Source organism: Zeugodacus cucurbitae, chromosome 3 (assembly GCF_028554725.1).
Source record: "Zeugodacus cucurbitae isolate PBARC_wt_2022May chromosome 3, idZeuCucr1.2, whole genome shotgun sequence".
Classification (NCBI taxonomy): Eukaryota; Metazoa; Arthropoda; class Insecta; order Diptera; family Tephritidae; genus Zeugodacus; species Zeugodacus cucurbitae.
In genome coordinates this window covers 72,542,796-72,560,654 of record NC_071668.1, presented here as the reverse complement: position 1 = coordinate 72,560,654, position 17,859 = coordinate 72,542,796, and the positions used below count along the sequence as shown (strand labels likewise).

The window sequence follows — 17,859 nt, the reverse complement described above, 5'->3', positions numbered from 1 at the left end:
TTTTAACGAAAAATTTAATAAGAAATTTATTTTAAATATTTACTTTTGTGTATAAATACGATTTTAGTGAAAATTTATATTTTCTTGTTTATATAAATACATATGTATATACAGAGAAAAATATATTGCCTAATTAATTTTAGACAAAAAAATGATGAAAAGATTATAAAGAAATTTTGAAAAATGTATTAGTTTCTTTTGATATTTTTATTAATATATATTTTGTGAATTTAGAAAAAAATTCAAAAAAATTTTTGTTGAAAAAATTTTTGAATTTGAAGTTTTTTTTTTTTTAAATTAAAAGTAATTTCTTTTAAAAAATAACTTTTGGGTATAAATCAGATATTAATAAAAGATAACGTTTATAATATTTATATAAAGTGAAAAAATAAAAAATGTCACCTAATTAGTTTAAGATAATAAATTAAAAAAAGAAACAAAATTAAAAAAAAAATATTAAAAAATATTTTTCAAAAATTTTTAATAAAAAAAAAATATTTTAATTAAAAATATAATCCTTTTTTAATTTTTAAATTCTGAAAATCAAAAAAAAAAATTAAAAATATTATATATCCATTAACTTATTTTGTAAAAAAAATTTTAATAAAAAAATGATTTTAATAAAAAAATTATTATTATATTTATTAAAAAATATATCTTTACATTTTTTTTTAAGAATTTAAAAATTGCCACACAAAAATTCCAAGTATTTTCAACAACAAGACAAAAAAATAATAAACATTGTTATAAAGAAATTTTGAAAAATATATCTTTTTTGAAACTAGAAAAAAAAATTGAAAAAAATTTTGATTTTTTTGAAAAAAATTGTTCAAGAAGATTTAATGTAGAGTTTTTTGTATAAATCAGATTTTAATGAAATATACAATTTTTAATATTTATATAAAGTTAATAAATAATAAAAAAATATCGCATATTTAATTTGAGATAATAAATAAACAAAAAAAATTTTTATTATTTTAATTAAAAATATTATATATATATTAACTTATTTTGTAAAAAAATTTTAATAAAAAAAATGATTTTAATAAAAAAAATTATTATTATTATATTTATTAAGAATATATGTTTACATTTTTTTATTTTAAGAATATAAAAATGCCCACACAAAAATTCGAAAAACTACCAAGAATTTTCAACAACAAGAACAACAAAAAGCTCTCCCACATTTTCTATGCACAATAATTCCCTACACAGTCATACAAAAATTTGCATAGCATAATTTGCTCCTCGCATCAACATTCGTCCTCATCACCACACTCATACACACTTATATACTTGTACATTCAAACATAAAACTTATGCAAATTGCTGTATGACCTTAAGTAAACTTAAACCAACTGCCGCCCGAAGCACAAATTGAAAGGTACTCCAGCTAAATTGAAAGGTACTCCCTCTTCTTCATTATACATAAAGGGTGATTTTTTAAGAGCTTGATAACTTTTAAAAAAAAAAAACGCATAAAATTTGCAAAATCTCATCGGTTCTTTATTTGAAACGTTAGATTGGTTCATGACATTTACTTTTTGGAGATAATTTCATTTAAATGTTGACCGCGGCTGCGTCTTAGGTGGTCCATTCGGAAAGTCCAATTTTGGGCAACTTTTTCGAGCATTTCGGCCGGAATAGCCCGAATTTCTTCGGAAATGTTGTCTTCCAAAGCTGGAATAGTTGCTGGCTTATTTCTGTAGACTTTAGACTTGACGTAGCCCCACAAAAAATAGTCTAAAGGCGTTAAATCGCATGATCTTGGTGGCCAACTTACGGGTCCATTTCTTGAGATGAATTGTTCTCCGAAGTTTTCCCTCAAAATGGCCATAGAATCGCGAGCTGTGTGGCATGTAGCGCCATCTTGTTGAAACCACATGTCAACCAAGTTCAGTTCTTCCATTTTTGGCAACAAAAAGTTTGTTAGCATCGAACGATAGCGATCGCCATTCACCGTAACGTTGCGTCCAACAGCATCTTTGAAAAAATACGGTCCAATGATTCCACCAGCGTACAAACCACACCAAACAGTGCATTTTTCGGGATGCATGGGCAGTTCTTGAACGGCTTCTGGTTGCTCTTCACCCCAAATGCGGCAATTTTGCTTATTTACGTAGCCATTCAACCAGAAATGAGCCTCATCGCTGAACAAAATTTGTCGATAAAAAAGCGGATTTCACATTTCGAACCGAACACTGATTTTGGTAATAAAATTCAATGATTTGCAAGCGTTGCTCGTTAGTAAGTCTATTCATGATGAAATGTCAAAGCATACTGAGCATCTTTCTCTTTGACACCATGTCTGAAATCCCACGTGATCTGTCAAATACTAATGCATGAAAATCCTAACCTCAAAAAAATCACCCGTTATATAAATAGTTCACTGCTGACAGGATATTTATAGAAAATACCTGAAGTGCCATGAAACATATCAAATTACATGCATACATACCTTGACGTTTGTAGCATGTACACGTCAAATTAAATTGCAATGACAGAAATATTTGTTAAATTTGAAATTTTGAAAGTGAAGTCCATGCGGTATTTTTGTTTAGAAATTTACCTGTAAGCACAAGAGATGAGAAATATTGTTTAGTTTGTGTGAATTGAATTATGTAAAATAAGTAAGCGGTAATTATGTGTGGAAAATAATCAATAAAATGTGTAGAAATAATATTAAAATTAGAAAGGAAATTAAAAAAAATGCCAAAAAGTGATTTTATCAGTTCGAATAGTTAATAATTTCGAGTGATTAAAATTCCTTTGCAACATTTAATAAACAACGCACAAATATTTATGACCCATAGCATGCGCCTGTGGTCTGCACTTTAATCTGCCGTTGCAGTTCAGTTCAGTTTTTATGAGCTTACTCAACTCAACATTAACGACCTTAACGCCTCACACCAACTAGCCACTTACGGCTATATGTTTTGTAATTATTCAAAATAAACAATTATTAACAATCATTAATCACATTAAATACAACGCACTTCAGTGCAACGGCTTATGCACTCGTGGCTTTCCACTTTCCACAAGAGCCACACAGCAGTGCCAGATCGTTGAGCGCGGCGCATATGCGTTAACTGCGCTCAGTTGGAGACACGCAAATTCCCATGCAACACAAAGCACTTTTCACTTTAAAAACCCAAATGTGCAGCGTCTGTTACAGCATCTCGGTTACAATCTTTCACTTTACCTTCACCGTGACGCGTTTTTCCCCAACCTTTTTCACACCTCAGACGGGCACTCACACCTACTGGTGTGCATTTCACCGACCGCAGCGCGATTTTCCACACCTATTTCATTTCTATTAGAGATTTATATATTTGTTTGTTTCTTCATGCGTTCTAATCTCTCTTTTTTTGCTGTGAAAACTATCAGTTGTCGTGGGCGTACTTGTGAAAGAGTAAACAACTCGTTCGCAGCATTATTTGTGGTCTTCACTGACTCTGCTGTGAACAAAGTTGTTTGTAGACATTTGTTCAACTGTCAGTGGTTTCTGCTTTTTTTCTTCTCAGTTTTATCTTATTAAAATGTTACCTGATGCTTGATAAGAGTGAAAGGTGGCTTGGGTTTATCGACGGAGTGTCATATGTTCAAGCTGATAATTGAATTAATTTTAATACGAAATACGAAAATTGGTTGTTGACCTGTAAATGGTAATTTAACACTTTTTGCTATTAAACTCGAGTTTAAGTGGGTATTTATGAAACACTAATCTAAAAATGTTCTTCAATAATTTCAAGCTTATCATTGGTGTCGCTAATTTTTTTGCAAACGACTAGTTAATTTCCATAAACACTGAAAACGTAGTGGTGTTTAAAGTGAGTTAAAGGGAGTTTCTATTAAGTGATTAAACTTGATGAGATTTCGAAATGACTCTGATATAACCTTGAATCATATTGCCAAATTTGATTGCCAACATGAGTAAAAACCATAAACACCTCAAGAAACATAGCGAGTTAAAGGAAAATTTTTGTTTGATAAATTTTTTCTTTGTAATTAGTTAATGTTGGCATAGTTAAAAACAATAAACACCACAAGAAAAGTGACGAGTTTAAGGGATTTTTTTGTGTGATAAGCTTAATGGTAATATGTAGTTTATATTGTCATAGCTAAAAAGCATAAACACTTCAAGGAAAGTGGAGAGTTAAAGGAAAATTAAAAAAAAAAAAAAAACATAATCTCTGTGGTTGTAAGTAGTTAATTTTCACATGGTTAAATACTATAAACACGCTTTAAAATGTTGGTTTCAAGGCGAGTTACACATTTAATCTTATAAAAGGAAGTATTATTATAAATGCTTTAATTTCTTCATTATCGCACTTTTGTTTGAGAATTATAAGTGTTTAAGAAGTAGAGTATTTCGTGTAAAGAACAGTATTTCATTAGCAATATCCGGTCAAATGAACTTATAACTCATGTCGAATATTTGTTATAATTCAAATATGTGATAAGAGCCACGTTTTCCGTATCAATGTCCACTTTATTAGCTTACTTACTCACAATTGTAATTAATTAGGGTACTTTTTGCAAGCTATCTGAAGTAATGTTGTGATAACTTGAAATGCTGATAAGCAACTATTGGTAATAAACTAAACCTCAAAGTCACATGTTCATTTATAATCGTTTAAACTTACGTAACAGCACTTAATAAGGTCTCTTAATATTTATAATTACAAAAAAAAAGTAATTACATCAAAATTAATTAATAAAAGAATCGTAAAATCAACACTTTTAATGACCACTTTTTCTTTTTAATATCCTAACTAATTAAGACATCAACCCTTACAACTCGTCACAGGAATTCTAAAACTTCCGAAGAACAACTCATAAAAATTGTAGCAACAACACATTAAACTCATTACAAATATTAATAATTCTGTGTTCCTTCTATGAAAGTGGAATATGTTGAAACAAAAACAAAAAACAAGATATCCCACAAACACTTCCATATGCGCCGGAAATCATTTCCGATATTTTATTTTAACAAGATTTCCCTATCGGAAAGCAACATATGCACACTTGAAGGAGCAGCAGCCTTTTTCCAGCGAAAAAAATTAAGAAAATAAAAAGCAAAAAGGAACAACCTGCGTTTCGGTTTAGTTTTCCCAAAACAGATTTCCTTTCAATATATGCAGATGCAACTCATAATTTTATATATTGTATATACATATGTGTGTATGTGTATGTGTATCTCACTTGCAAGCAGTTATCCATCAGCAGTAAATAGTCATACACTGTCATAAGCATATGCATTTCCCTATAAAAATTTTCACACATACACACGCATACTCACATACACACCAGTTGCATCCCTAAAGTGCTGACCCTCCAGATGCTACTGTGCGTTCGTACTGTCTCTTACTACTTGCTTGTTGTTGTATTTTCATTTTTTTGTCGCTATACTACCTGCTCTGATTTTCTTTGCTCATGTGTTTTTGTTTTTTCTTTTGATTTTTTTTGTTTTTATTTTTGCTTTTATTTTTTCTTTTCCTTTTTCACTACAACTCCGTGGGGGCAAACAGCATTCCCAGCAATCCTTGCTAAGCTGCTATAGCGGCATGCAGCGCACAAGTAAGTGCAGCAACAACAAACAACAACAATCAGCTTCATCTGCATTATCCTACCGTTTTTGCACTGGCCACAGAAGGAATTAGCGAACTTGCCACAGTCGGTGCGGAGTGCTTCACTGTGTTATGCCATGCCATGTTGTGCACTCACTCATCTTTTCCCACACTTCATACATACTGTCTGTCCGCTTGGATGTATATGTGTCTGTGTGTATTTGGTTTGCTGACTACTCGTTTGCTTGGCCACCAAGCCACCAGCGCTGAACAATGCTGTCTTTAATTTGCAGCAATGCATGTTGCATATGTGCGCTGTGCAGCAAGTGCTCGCATTAAATTCCACTAACGCATACCGTAGGCCATGCATAAGTAGTGCAATACATGAACATATGTTTTTTTATATACACTCATATATGTTTGTGTGCTCAAGTGCAAACAGACGCGCACAAGTGCACGCTGGCGTTGAGATTTGCTCTGCACCTACATATATGTTGCTTGCAACAAACTCCACTGATGTCAGCTGCTGCTGCCGCGTTACAGCCTACTGCCTTGCCTTCCTTTCCCACTTAGTTGCGCTGCTGTTGTTGTTTCCACGCTATTTTCCTGCTGTTTTGTGTGGAAAAAATCCGCGCTGCTCTTTTACAGCCTCACTCACTGCCAGCAGCTGCTGTTTTTATGCTTCATGCTTGGTCTTCTCTGTGGAGTTGGTTATGAATATTAAAGTAGAGTAGTGCGCTTTGCTTTATCTAGTATTCATTTGGTAAGCATTTGTCGCAGATTTTTTTACACTCATTACAAATACAAATACAAATGCATATGCATATGTGCATCTTCATATTTGTTTAGTTTTTTCTCAGCTAATATTGTCTTTGCTTGCAGTTCTCGCATAGAAATGCATGGCAGTTAACAGCAGCTGCTGGATATATTATAGCTGTAGCAGCAGCAGCAGCACTTGTTGTAGGCGTGGGAATGCAGTACTGCTGTGGTAGTTTTCTATGTAGACGCATACTCATATATACATATATACATATGGATGTATGTGATTGAATACCTTTCCCATAGCAGCAGCTGGTGCAAAAATCGGAGAAACGTAAATGCAAAGAAAATCAAATTTTTCACCATATTTTTTTCTTTTCATGCCAAGGTGTTTATATTTAAAATTTTTTTATGTTCTGTTACGTTATGTTGTGCTATGTTACGTTAAGTTAAAAGAAATATAAAAAAAAAATATTTTTTGGTTCCTAATTTTTTGTTTTCATAACTTATGTTATGTTAGGTTAAGTTAAGTCAAGTCAAGTCAAATCAAGTCAAGCCAAGTTAAGTTAAGTTAAGTTAAGTTAAGTTATGTTATGTTAAGTTATGTTGATTTTTGTTAAGTTAAGTTACGTTACGTTAAATTATGTTAAGTTAAGTTTTGTTAGGTTAAGTTACGTTAAGTTATGTTAGGTTAAGTTAAGTTAAGTTAAGTTAAGTCAAGTCAAGTCAAGTTATGTTAAGTTATGTTAGTTAAGTTACGTTACGTTAAGTTATGTTAAGTTAAGTTTAATTAGTATAAGTTACGTTAAGTTAAGTTATGTTAGGTAATGATAAGTTAAGTTAAGTTAAGTTATGTAAATTTATTTTATTTCCATTAACTCCAACTCTCTTATTATATCATTCTTACATCAATTCATTTTGTTTTATGCTTACAAATTATACAACTTATTTCACTAATTTTCTAAAGCGCGCTCTTTCATGACATTGCGCAACTTTTAGCAACAGCAAACTAAAAAAAAATATAAATTATGTAAACTTTCTGACATGCCAGCAACCTACACGCAAGCGAAAAAATTAATCTCAAATATAAGCTTCCGTCATATCTTGACGGAATTTGGCTGAAATTAATGCTACTTGGTCATTTTCTTTTGTTAAGAGAGCTTTTTTTTTAACAAAACAAAACAAAATATTTTTTTTTCACTATAGCATGGACGTAACCCCACCACTACGACTCACACACGTTTGCATTTTTGAAAAATCATTACTTTCATTAGCAAAAACAACGCATTTACTTAATATCTTCCGAGCGCGTCGGCATATCCGTCATTTTGATATATTTTCACAAATTCAAAGTGCACACACACACATTTTTTATTGGACCGCGTTGTCGGCATTCCCCTGGAGACAAGCGCTGTTAATCAGCCAAGCGGAATGTAGTAAATGTTTATTTAATTAATGCAGCGGACACTAAATATACAACAACAAAAAATTAATCAAAAAAATTAAAAAAAAAATCACAGTTTTTAGTAGACAAAATGCTCAAATAAGTAGAAAGATGCCGGAAGAAGCGTCAAAGCAACATTTAGCTGCAAAACGTTGGCTAAAAAGTCGGTAGTAGTAAGTGCCGTCTAATTTTTGGGACAAATCTGCGCTGTCACAATTAATTGTTTCTGACTGAGTTTGTTGACTGTAACGAAAATTTCACTTTTAATTTCCTAACTCAAAATGCAGATTAGGGGACGTTTTTAATGAGCATGGTATAAATTAGCTGACTTGAGCGGCCTTCATGGTGGCGGATTGAAAAGCATTTGGGAGTAAATTAAAGCGAAAATGTATGTTCTCGATGGGGAGATAAGCTGCGAAGTGAATGTGATTACAGAAACTGTGGCGAAAGAAAAAGCAAAAGGAGAGTGATTAAACTATAAATGGTTTGTAGAAGAGTGAAATGTGACTTCATATAAAAGCTTCCACTTACTTTATTGTATAAAATATTTGCAAGCAGACAAGGATATAACTCTTAAACACAAAAATACATATATATGAGATAAATTATATTTATATTTTATGTTATAATTTTACTGAAAAACAAACGAATGAAATCAAGAGCTTTCACATTTACCGAAGCTTTCACAAAATTTTAAACTTTCGGCAAATAAGTGCCTTCTTATACAAATAATAAAAAACAGCAATGAAAAGCTAAGTTAAAAAGTACTGCGAGCTTTCATTTATACTTCAAAAACCATTAAAAAATTCAATAATTGCAGGGCAATCGATTTGTAATAAGTAACGGAGTTAAATAAAAGGAGGAGCTTTCACAGTTTATTTTAAAGCTTTCATACCAAGATTTTAGACCGAAAGCTCTCGAATATAGTCGTAAATTATTACTTCAAAAGCTTTAGTGAATTTAAGAGTTTAAAAATTTGATTTGTCGAGCTTTCATCTCAAACATAAGTTGTTATATAAAAATATGTCTCTATCAAAAAACTAAAACCAGCTTTAGCCAATAAAGACTAGCAAATTGCTAGACACCAACTACTAGATACTACATACAACAGCCACCAAAGTTTCACATACAACACTAACAAGTGCCACACAGTGTGACTAAATAGCGCTTCTAGGCATTCAACGGCTGCTAAGCATTCCAAATGAGTCATTGACAGAATGGCAAAGTTGGAAAACTACAACAACTTTTCGCATCAACAGCAGAACACATGCCAAAGCAGATAAAAAGTAAATGTCATATTGAGGAAAACTGTAAGAAATGCAAGCGAGAAGTGGGCAGAAAGCGTGCGGAAAAGCGCTTCAAGCACGTTGAGTGGCTGCAAAATTGCGGAAAATGGTCATAATCAGCAGCAGCAGCAGCAACAGTTACTGCCAACTAGCAGCTGAGTTATTTGCGACTAGATAGATAGAAAAGTGGAAAAAATAATGAAAAATGAAATCAAGTAAAAATATAAAAATAAAAGTAAGCTATGCTTGAAAGCCGGAGAATGCAAAGAAAGCAAGTGGGCTCCACTACTTATTAATAGTTTATGTGACGCGATTTTTATATAGTGCGCACCGCGACGCTCAACAAGTTTACTTGCCACCTTTCCACGAAGCATATGTATGTATGGACACCTACGTAGAGGCGAGAATCTTAGTTATCTAAGCGGTGTGGAGGACTCAGCAGACGCGGCATGCTTGAATACCAGCAAAAATGTCGTCTATTCGGTTTGTTTAGTTTGCTTGGGCGGGTTTCGAACAAGCCACACAGGCTGTATGCGTACGCCCAACTGCCCACACAAAACAACATAGCACTTCACTGAAAGTGTGAATATAGAGTGATATATAGAGTGATATATAGAGTGACTGAAAATATTAAGAAGACCGACAAAAAGATTACAAAAATATTTCAGGTTTCCTAATTCGAATTTGAGAATAATGAGGGATTTATGAAACTTAAAGCAGAGCACAGCTTTAAACTAAGTCTGCGATTGAGTTCATAATAAGCGGCATTTTGGAGAGATTTGTTTTTGAAAATATTAAAAAAAAAGTTTTTTTTCCTGAATTACTGTGAAATTAAAGCACAAATTTACTTGTGAACACTATGTAATTCAAGATAAGCTGCAAGCACACACACACACAGTGACATTCCAACTCCCGAAAGAAAGGCAGTTAGTTACGTGGGCAGTATGTTGCTTGCGAGGCGTAAAGTAGGAAGCAAGTTGGTTGACAAGAAAAGTGACATGACTCCGTGCTGACTTAGCGCGACTTAACAGCGAACACGGCGCGCGCTTCGCTAACTGCACACAACTCTCGGCCCGGCGAGTTGGCCTGGCACTCAACGCTGACTCTGGGGCTTGACTTGCTTGCACTCGGCGTGCGGCTAGGAAGAGAAATGCTTTCGCATGCATACAGACATACATTCATTCACTCATGTGTGTGTATTTGTTGTTTTTGTTGCTTTCATGGCGCAAGCATTGTGAGTTGACTTAACTCATGTACTGGCTTTGTACTTAAACTGAGGTAACTGACTTTGACTTAGAAAGGTATTTGTCGCTTGTTTTGTTGTGCTTATTGTTTTGCGATGTTGTTGTGTTGTTATTGTACGTCGTTTCGTTTGCTTTGTTGTTATTATTGTTTGTTTGTTGTTATTATTATTATTTGTAGTTGTTGCTGTTGTTATGCTGTTTCACTGTTGCTAGTTGTTTGCCAGTCTTGTTGTCATGTTGTCACTGTAATGATGATGTTGCTGATGATCTTTATGTTGTTGTTGTTGCTCTGTAGTTGCTGTAGTCGCTTTTTGTTGTAACTGCTGTGGCAGACATGATGATTTGTCGTGTTACTTTTTGTTGTGAACAAACAATAACTAAAGTTGGTTTGCTTTTGTCACAACAACAACAGCAGCAATATTAGTCAGTCATATGTGCAAACAACAACAAAAATAACAAAATAGTAAGTTGTTTGTTTAACAACAACAACAGTATGTACCAACAACAGTAGCAACTGTTATGTGGCAGAAGCGCGCTGAGCTCCACAGCGGCCATGAGTCAGGCATGTTGTTATGCGCTTTCATGTGAATTGTAGAAACCGGTAATGTGTTGTAAGTGTTTTCGGCGAAGAAAAAAAAAATAGGAAGAAATGTGTAATTTCAACAATTTAAATATGTAGATACTATGTGCAAGCTGTGTATGAGCTACTAATATTTTTTTGCCACTGTGTTATTAGTTGTTGTAGTTGTTTGTTGGTATTTTAGCTACTGTATTTTCAGTTTTTTTGCTCACAGCCTGTGTTATCTCAACTTGTAGCACAACATCCGCTCACAAACCCACTGTCTCATTCCTTTACTTACAATTTTTCGCTGCCACACAACTTTTGCTCCACTTTTTCTGTCTGTTTCTGTTTCTGCCACATTAGTCTTCCTCTTTAACTATTTTTCTACATCTCTATTTTTTCAACTGTAGCAGCTGAATTTTTGCGCAATGCCATTGCTTAAGTTAAAGAACTTTGCGCGCTGATTTGCGTGCGCATGCGCAACACTCAACAGTCAATTGCCGCAGCAGCTGGCTGTGAACCGCTATGCGCAAATAGCGCAGATGCGTGTTTGCATGCTGAAAATGCCTTGACGTTTTTTTACAGATTTCTTTCTTTCTTACTGCTGGTGTTTAGACTTTTTATGCGGCATGCGGCAGCAGCATTTTTACGTGCCTTTTCCTGTTTGTTTTTCTTGCTTTCTGATTCTTCTTCCTTTTTACTAGTTTTTCTTTTTTTCACTCACCGGCATAAAACGCTGAAGCACGCAATGGTCATCAGCTTTTGTATTTACTGTTTGAAAAGTCGTTTTTTATTTCCACATTGTTGTTGTCCTTTATTTGCAGCCAACAATTTTTCGCATGCATAAATCATACATACACCGGGTCTCTAGATTTCTATGTATGTGAGCAATTGTACATATGTGTTTATTGACTGGTCATAACGTTTAGTTTAATGATGTGTACTTAGACGTCGTGGCAGAAATAAAGTTCATTGTAGTCGATGATTGTTGGTATTTGTATACAGTTAACTTTACTGCATGTTTTTGCTTTTGTTGTTGCGATTTTTAGTACTTTTTTGCAGTGTAGGTAAAGTGATTATAAGCTTGGTCTAATGCTTTTATATGTGAACTGTGAGATTTTCTTATTTTATGTGTCATGTATATCATTGTGTGTGACTTCCTAGAAGTCATCACGAACGAATATTTATTTAGCGGAAATGTAAAATACTTTTAAACAGCTACAAGTATATTTGCAGGGACTCTCAGAAGTATCTACATACATACATATGTGATGCTTAACGAAGTTTGTGTCTTAAGTCTTCTGTTTTGCATGGTTGAGGGTGAGGTTGGATTGTATAGAGTTAGGTGAGTGCTTCTTTAGAATAAGGAATTTAATGATTAAATAAAATAAAATAAAATAAAATAAATTAGAATAAATTAAAATAAAATAAAATAAAATAAAATAAAATAAAATAAAATAAAATAAAATAAAATAAAATAAAATAAAATAAAATAAAATAAAATAAAATAAAATAAAATAAAATAAATTAAATTAAATTAGAATAAATTAAAATAAAATAAAATAAAATGAAATAAAATGAAATAAAATAAAATAAAATAAAATAAATAAAATAAAATAAAATAAAATAAAATAAAATAAAATAAAATAAAATAAAATAAAATAAAATAAAATAAAATAAAATAAAATAAAATAAATTAAATTAGAATAAATTAAAATAAAATAAAATGAAGTGAAGTGAAATGCAATGAAATAAAATAAAATAAAATAAAATAAATTAAAATAAAAATAAAATAAAGTAAAATAAAATAAAAATAAAATAAAATAAAATAAAATGAAATGAAATGAAATAAAATAAAATAAAATAAAATAAAATAAAATAAAATAAAATAAAATAAACTAATATAAAATAAAATAAAATAAAATAAAATGAAATAAAAAAAATTAGAATAAATTAAAATAAAATAAAATGAAGTGAAGTGAAATGCAATGAAATAAAATAAAATAAAATAAAATAAATTAAAATAAAAATAAAATAAAGTAAAATAAAATAAAAATAAAATAAAATAAAATAAAATGAAATGAAATGAAATGAAATAAAATAAAATAAAATAAAATAAAATAAAATAAAATAAAATAAAATAAAATAAAATAAAATAAAATAAAATAAAATAAAATAAAATAAAATAAACTAATATAAAATAAAATAAAATAAAATAAAATAAAATAAAATAAAATAAAATAAAATAAAATAAAATAAAATAAAATAAAATAAAATAAAATAAATTAAATTAAATTAGAATAAATTAAAATAAAATAAAATGAAATAAAATGAAATAAAATAAAATAAAATAAATAAAATAAAATAAAATAAAATAAAATAAAATAAAATAAAAAAAATAAATTAAAATAAAATAAAAATAAAATAAAATAAAATAAAATAAAATAAATTAAATTAGAATAAATTAAAATAAAATAAAATAAATTAGAATAAATTAAAATAAAATAAAATGAAGTGAAGTGAAATGCAATGAAATAAAATAAAATAAAATAAAATAAATTAAAATAAAATAAAATGAAGTGAAGTGAAATGAAATGAAATAAAATAAAATAAAATAAATTAGAATAAATTAAAATAAAATAAAATGAAGTGAAGTGAAATGAAATGAAATGAAATAAAATAAAATAAATAAATGATACAGACTAATTTTAATGCAAAATATAATTTATTTTCCTCAATATGAATATTTTTTAGAATTTCTAATTATAAAAAATATCTGATATATTGAAAATATTGTTTTTATAAAGTCACACACACACTTTTTCATTTAAACAAAAAACAAATTAATTTAATGAAACCAATTTTTTCATACCAATTTCTTAATAACAAAAATCTGCTTACATTTCCCCCATATATTACAGCAATTCAAAATTATTCACAACAACAAAAAAACTTGAAATTATTTCAAGCATAATTATTTCAATATTTCAACTGCCACATGACACACTTACAACACTTACAACAATTGCAATAATTAAACTATTAAAATAATGCACGCCACAGCGGCTGGTTGTCACATTTAAGTTGCCACAATTATTTATAATAACCATATTTTAATTGTCAATTAAAGTGTCAACACAAATGTGAAATGAAAAAAACTGTCGGCGCGAATGAAAAAAGTAATAAAATCATTAATTAAATGCTTGGCTCGTTATCTAGGCGGGCTGTGTAGTGAAGTGCATTGTAACATGCGGGTGTCGAAGCGTGTGTAAATGGCTAAAAATAATGTGAAAATTATGCAAATTGTTTATTTGCGAAAAAATATAGCATATTTTCAGGCAAAAAGTTAATTTTACTTGGATTGCTGTTCAATATATTATATTCTGTAAATGCAAATATGTATTAGTTTATGTAAATATGTAAGATATCTATAATATTTCGTAATAACTGTGCAATTAATTATATTATGTTTTGTAATAAAATACGTTGACAGTTAGCCATGATACAGTAATATTTCAGAGGCTTACAAAAATTCGACTTTTTCATATACTAGTACACACATATGACAAAAATAAAAATGAAAAACAATAATAAATCATGCTGGCTCAAATTAATGAATTCCAAATTTTTTGAAGGTTAGCAAAGTCATATAACTAACAACTACAACAAAATGGATTTAAATTTAACAAGTTAAGCAAATAATTGATGATGCCAAATGGTACTAAAAAATATTTTTTTTCTTTCTTTTTTTAACTTAAATTATAAATCTGTCCCAAAAAACTAGTGCCAGTAAGTAAACAGAAAAAATATTAAGTTTACCAAATACAAGTGCTGCCAGCAATAAAAAATCATTTATCTAACATATTTTAGTGAAAACTAACCAGTTCAGCAGTAGCCTGGGAGACAATAGCTTCAAGTCAACAGCGCAATTATAAATATTATTAATGAACTTAAGCTAATTTGCAAGAACTTGCTAGTGAATATTTATTAATTTTTCATAAATATTTTGTTACTTATTTTCAAATTTTTTTATATTTCATAAAATTTTGTACTTTACTTTTTTTTACTGTTAGTAATGATCTTTTTTCAAATATTTTTTGTGTCGAAATTTTTTTTTTTTAATTTTGAAAACTTTTGCAGCGTCTATTAGCATCTACAATGAATATTTTTCGATTTTTAATTTTTTATTCATATTTTTTTTACTTATTTTCATATTTTTTAATATTATATTTTTTATATTTCAAAAATTTTATTTTTTTTTTACTGATAGTAATGATCTTTTTTTCGAAAATTTTTTGTGTTGAAATTTATTTATTTTTTTTTTTTAATTTTGAAAACTTTACAGCGTCTGCAATGAACATTTATTTTAGTAGTTTCATTACAGCAACGCTGTAACTCTTGCTTTATGCCATTTAGTATGACCCTTCGTGCAAAGTGCTATACGCATGTGACATTTGTAACCTTCCCACGGGCTGAGTGGCAATCTAAAGCCACGCATAGACAAGCTGCTGTAAAGGCAAATTAGCTAAGCAGCATGAAAACTGGAAATTTTTGAAAATTATAAAAAATATACACAGATAGGTAGTTAGATTTTGTCGCAGCGTGTAATCAGTCTAAAAATAATAACAACAAAATAATATAAAATAAAAATGGCATAAAAAAATAATTACTTCTTTAATATTTCACGCGCTTTTTTATACTAAATGTAATTACACTGGCATGCAATGTCTTGAATTTCTCATAAATTTTTCAACATTTATTAGACTGAGTAGTGGATGAAATTGGTAATGTATTAAAGATGAGAGAAGAATTCTTATAAAAAATGCAGAGAAGTGGAAATTATTTTCCAAAAATATTTTTATGACAAACACAAGCCCAAGTGGCGCTTGAAGTTGCTACTGAATTAAAGAATTAATAAGATAAAAACAGAAAAAACAACAAAAAAAGTTGTAATACATTTGGTTGGAAATCTTCAACTAAGCTGAGGAAATGGAAGTGTGCTGTGGTAATCCAAAACAAATGCAAGATGCTGAGTAAGATAATGAAAAACAGAGATTATTATAATGAGTAAACATAGCATGAAGCTGCATTAGTGAGGTAAATATTTGTTGGTTGGAAGGAATTAATCTTTTTCAAACGCTTTCCTGCTACCAGAATTATATGAATTCTGTTTTTTTTTTTTTGTTTTGTTTCTTACAAGCCACAAGCGGCTTTACATTGCTAGCTTTGCAACAACAACAACCACCACTAAAAGAAACCAACTAACATTGGTATCACGCTTGGTACGTTATCACGAAAACCTTAAAGCGTAATTAAATAAATAAACTATACTCACACTATGCGTAAAAGGAAACTGAAAAAGTTGAATTTTTTTGCCGAAAATTTCGGTAGTTTTTTCCACACAAGTTTCGCAAACACGCACAGGAAGTTCTCGCGGCCGCCGCACTGAAAATTAATTTGCTAGAATTTGCGTGGCGTTGCGAATGATAGTTTATTTTTATTTTTTTAATTTTTTATTTTATATTTTTTTATTTTTTTCGAATTTTGTGTTGTTATATTGCTTACTAACCAAGTTGTTGACTTTTAGTGGAAATCAAAACTAGTTTGTAACACTTGAAATTCAAGTAATGTTTTCAAGGAAATCCGCTAGAGAATTACAAAGAATAAAAATTTACATTTAAAGTGCCTGGAAAATAAGTACCTAAAGACAATGAGGTAACAAAAAAAATATATTTTTTTTAATCTCGATTAACTTAAACAATATTTCACATTGAATGATATCAACGATACAAATGTTTATTTAAATCCTTTCCTTTCTGAACAGTTCATAAACTTTATCCAGTTAAGGTGTGCGACATTAATTAAATGCGCCTAAATGTAGGCCACAAATTTTCCAAAGCACGTAATTATGATAAATTAAATATAATTTATTATTTTATTAGTAAAATACATGTTTGTGTGCTCTTTTGTCGCTTCTCTCCTCAAAATTGTCACTTAAGTTATTTATTTCACCTATTTCTCATACTTTCATTAATTTCACTTATTACTGATTCTTAAAAAATAACATAACCTCTAACTGCTCTTAACAGAATCTTCCCACCTTAAGTGATAATTACTATAAACTTTTACTTTTTCTGAACAGATAAACGCTTTCGTCACACACTAAACTCTGCACTATTAACACGGTCATATAATTTTAGTTATGATTTTTGACTTTTCCACCGCCATGCTGAGTTCATATGTTGCGAGGCGGCGATCTTAACTGATCTCAAGTGATTTTCATTTGCTTCTCGCTAACGTTTTTATGTTTTTTGTTCGAAGATTTTTTGTGCTTCATGCAACAACAACTATCAAATAAGCTTAAAAGTTGTTATAATTCCTCTAATTGAGAGTACTTGAGATACACTTGAGTCACAGCGTGTGTGAAAAAGCTGTAAAAACTAATAAACCAAGGCAATTGAAATTAAAATAAATGTATATAAAGCACATGAAATGTCATTTGTTTATTACATTTATCACATTTAGATAGTCGAATCTTTATGATGGTTAACGAAAGATTTTCTTTACGCCAGCGTCGCCTCAAATTTTTATTAGCGTGAAAAGTTTCCCTCAAGTGCCACTCATAAAGTTTAATGTGTTGTGCTTTTGTGGCGATGATCTACTTTGAAAATGCAGGCAAGCAGTGAGAAAAGCCTTGATGAGTGGCAATTTGGTATTAGTGTGTATGTATGGGAATTTAAGAACAAATTTACGAGACAAACGTGACGCATGCGCGCGGCTGAAAAGCAACAAATGCTGAGATTTTTCGTAAGAGAAGCGTTGGAATGCATTATTCGGAGTGTAAAAATGTGGTAAAGGCATAGAAAGATACTTTTGGATTTAAAGTTGTATATATTTGTATGACGTAAAATAGAACATGTCGTTGTGCTTTTGAGATACTGACAACAATGGTGCTATCTAAATTTATAGGTTAATTAAATAATTACCTAGT

General features: G+C 30.1%; 1 protein-coding gene across 3 annotated transcripts in view; it reads right to left on the bottom strand.

The window, feature by feature from the left end:
• LOC128920086 (uncharacterized) overlaps positions 1–17,859 on the bottom strand; it is a 143,526-nt gene that overhangs the window by 25,696 nt on the left and 99,971 nt on the right. Inside the window, exon 2 of one of the 3 annotated variants that reach the window (XM_054226470.1) lies at positions 2,459–2,569. The exons of the other annotated variants lie outside the window; for them this stretch is intronic. The gene's annotated coding sequence lies outside the window, so the exon portion shown is untranslated. The remainder of the gene's footprint in view (positions 1–2,458; positions 2,570–17,859) is intronic. 3 annotated transcript variants of the gene reach the window in all.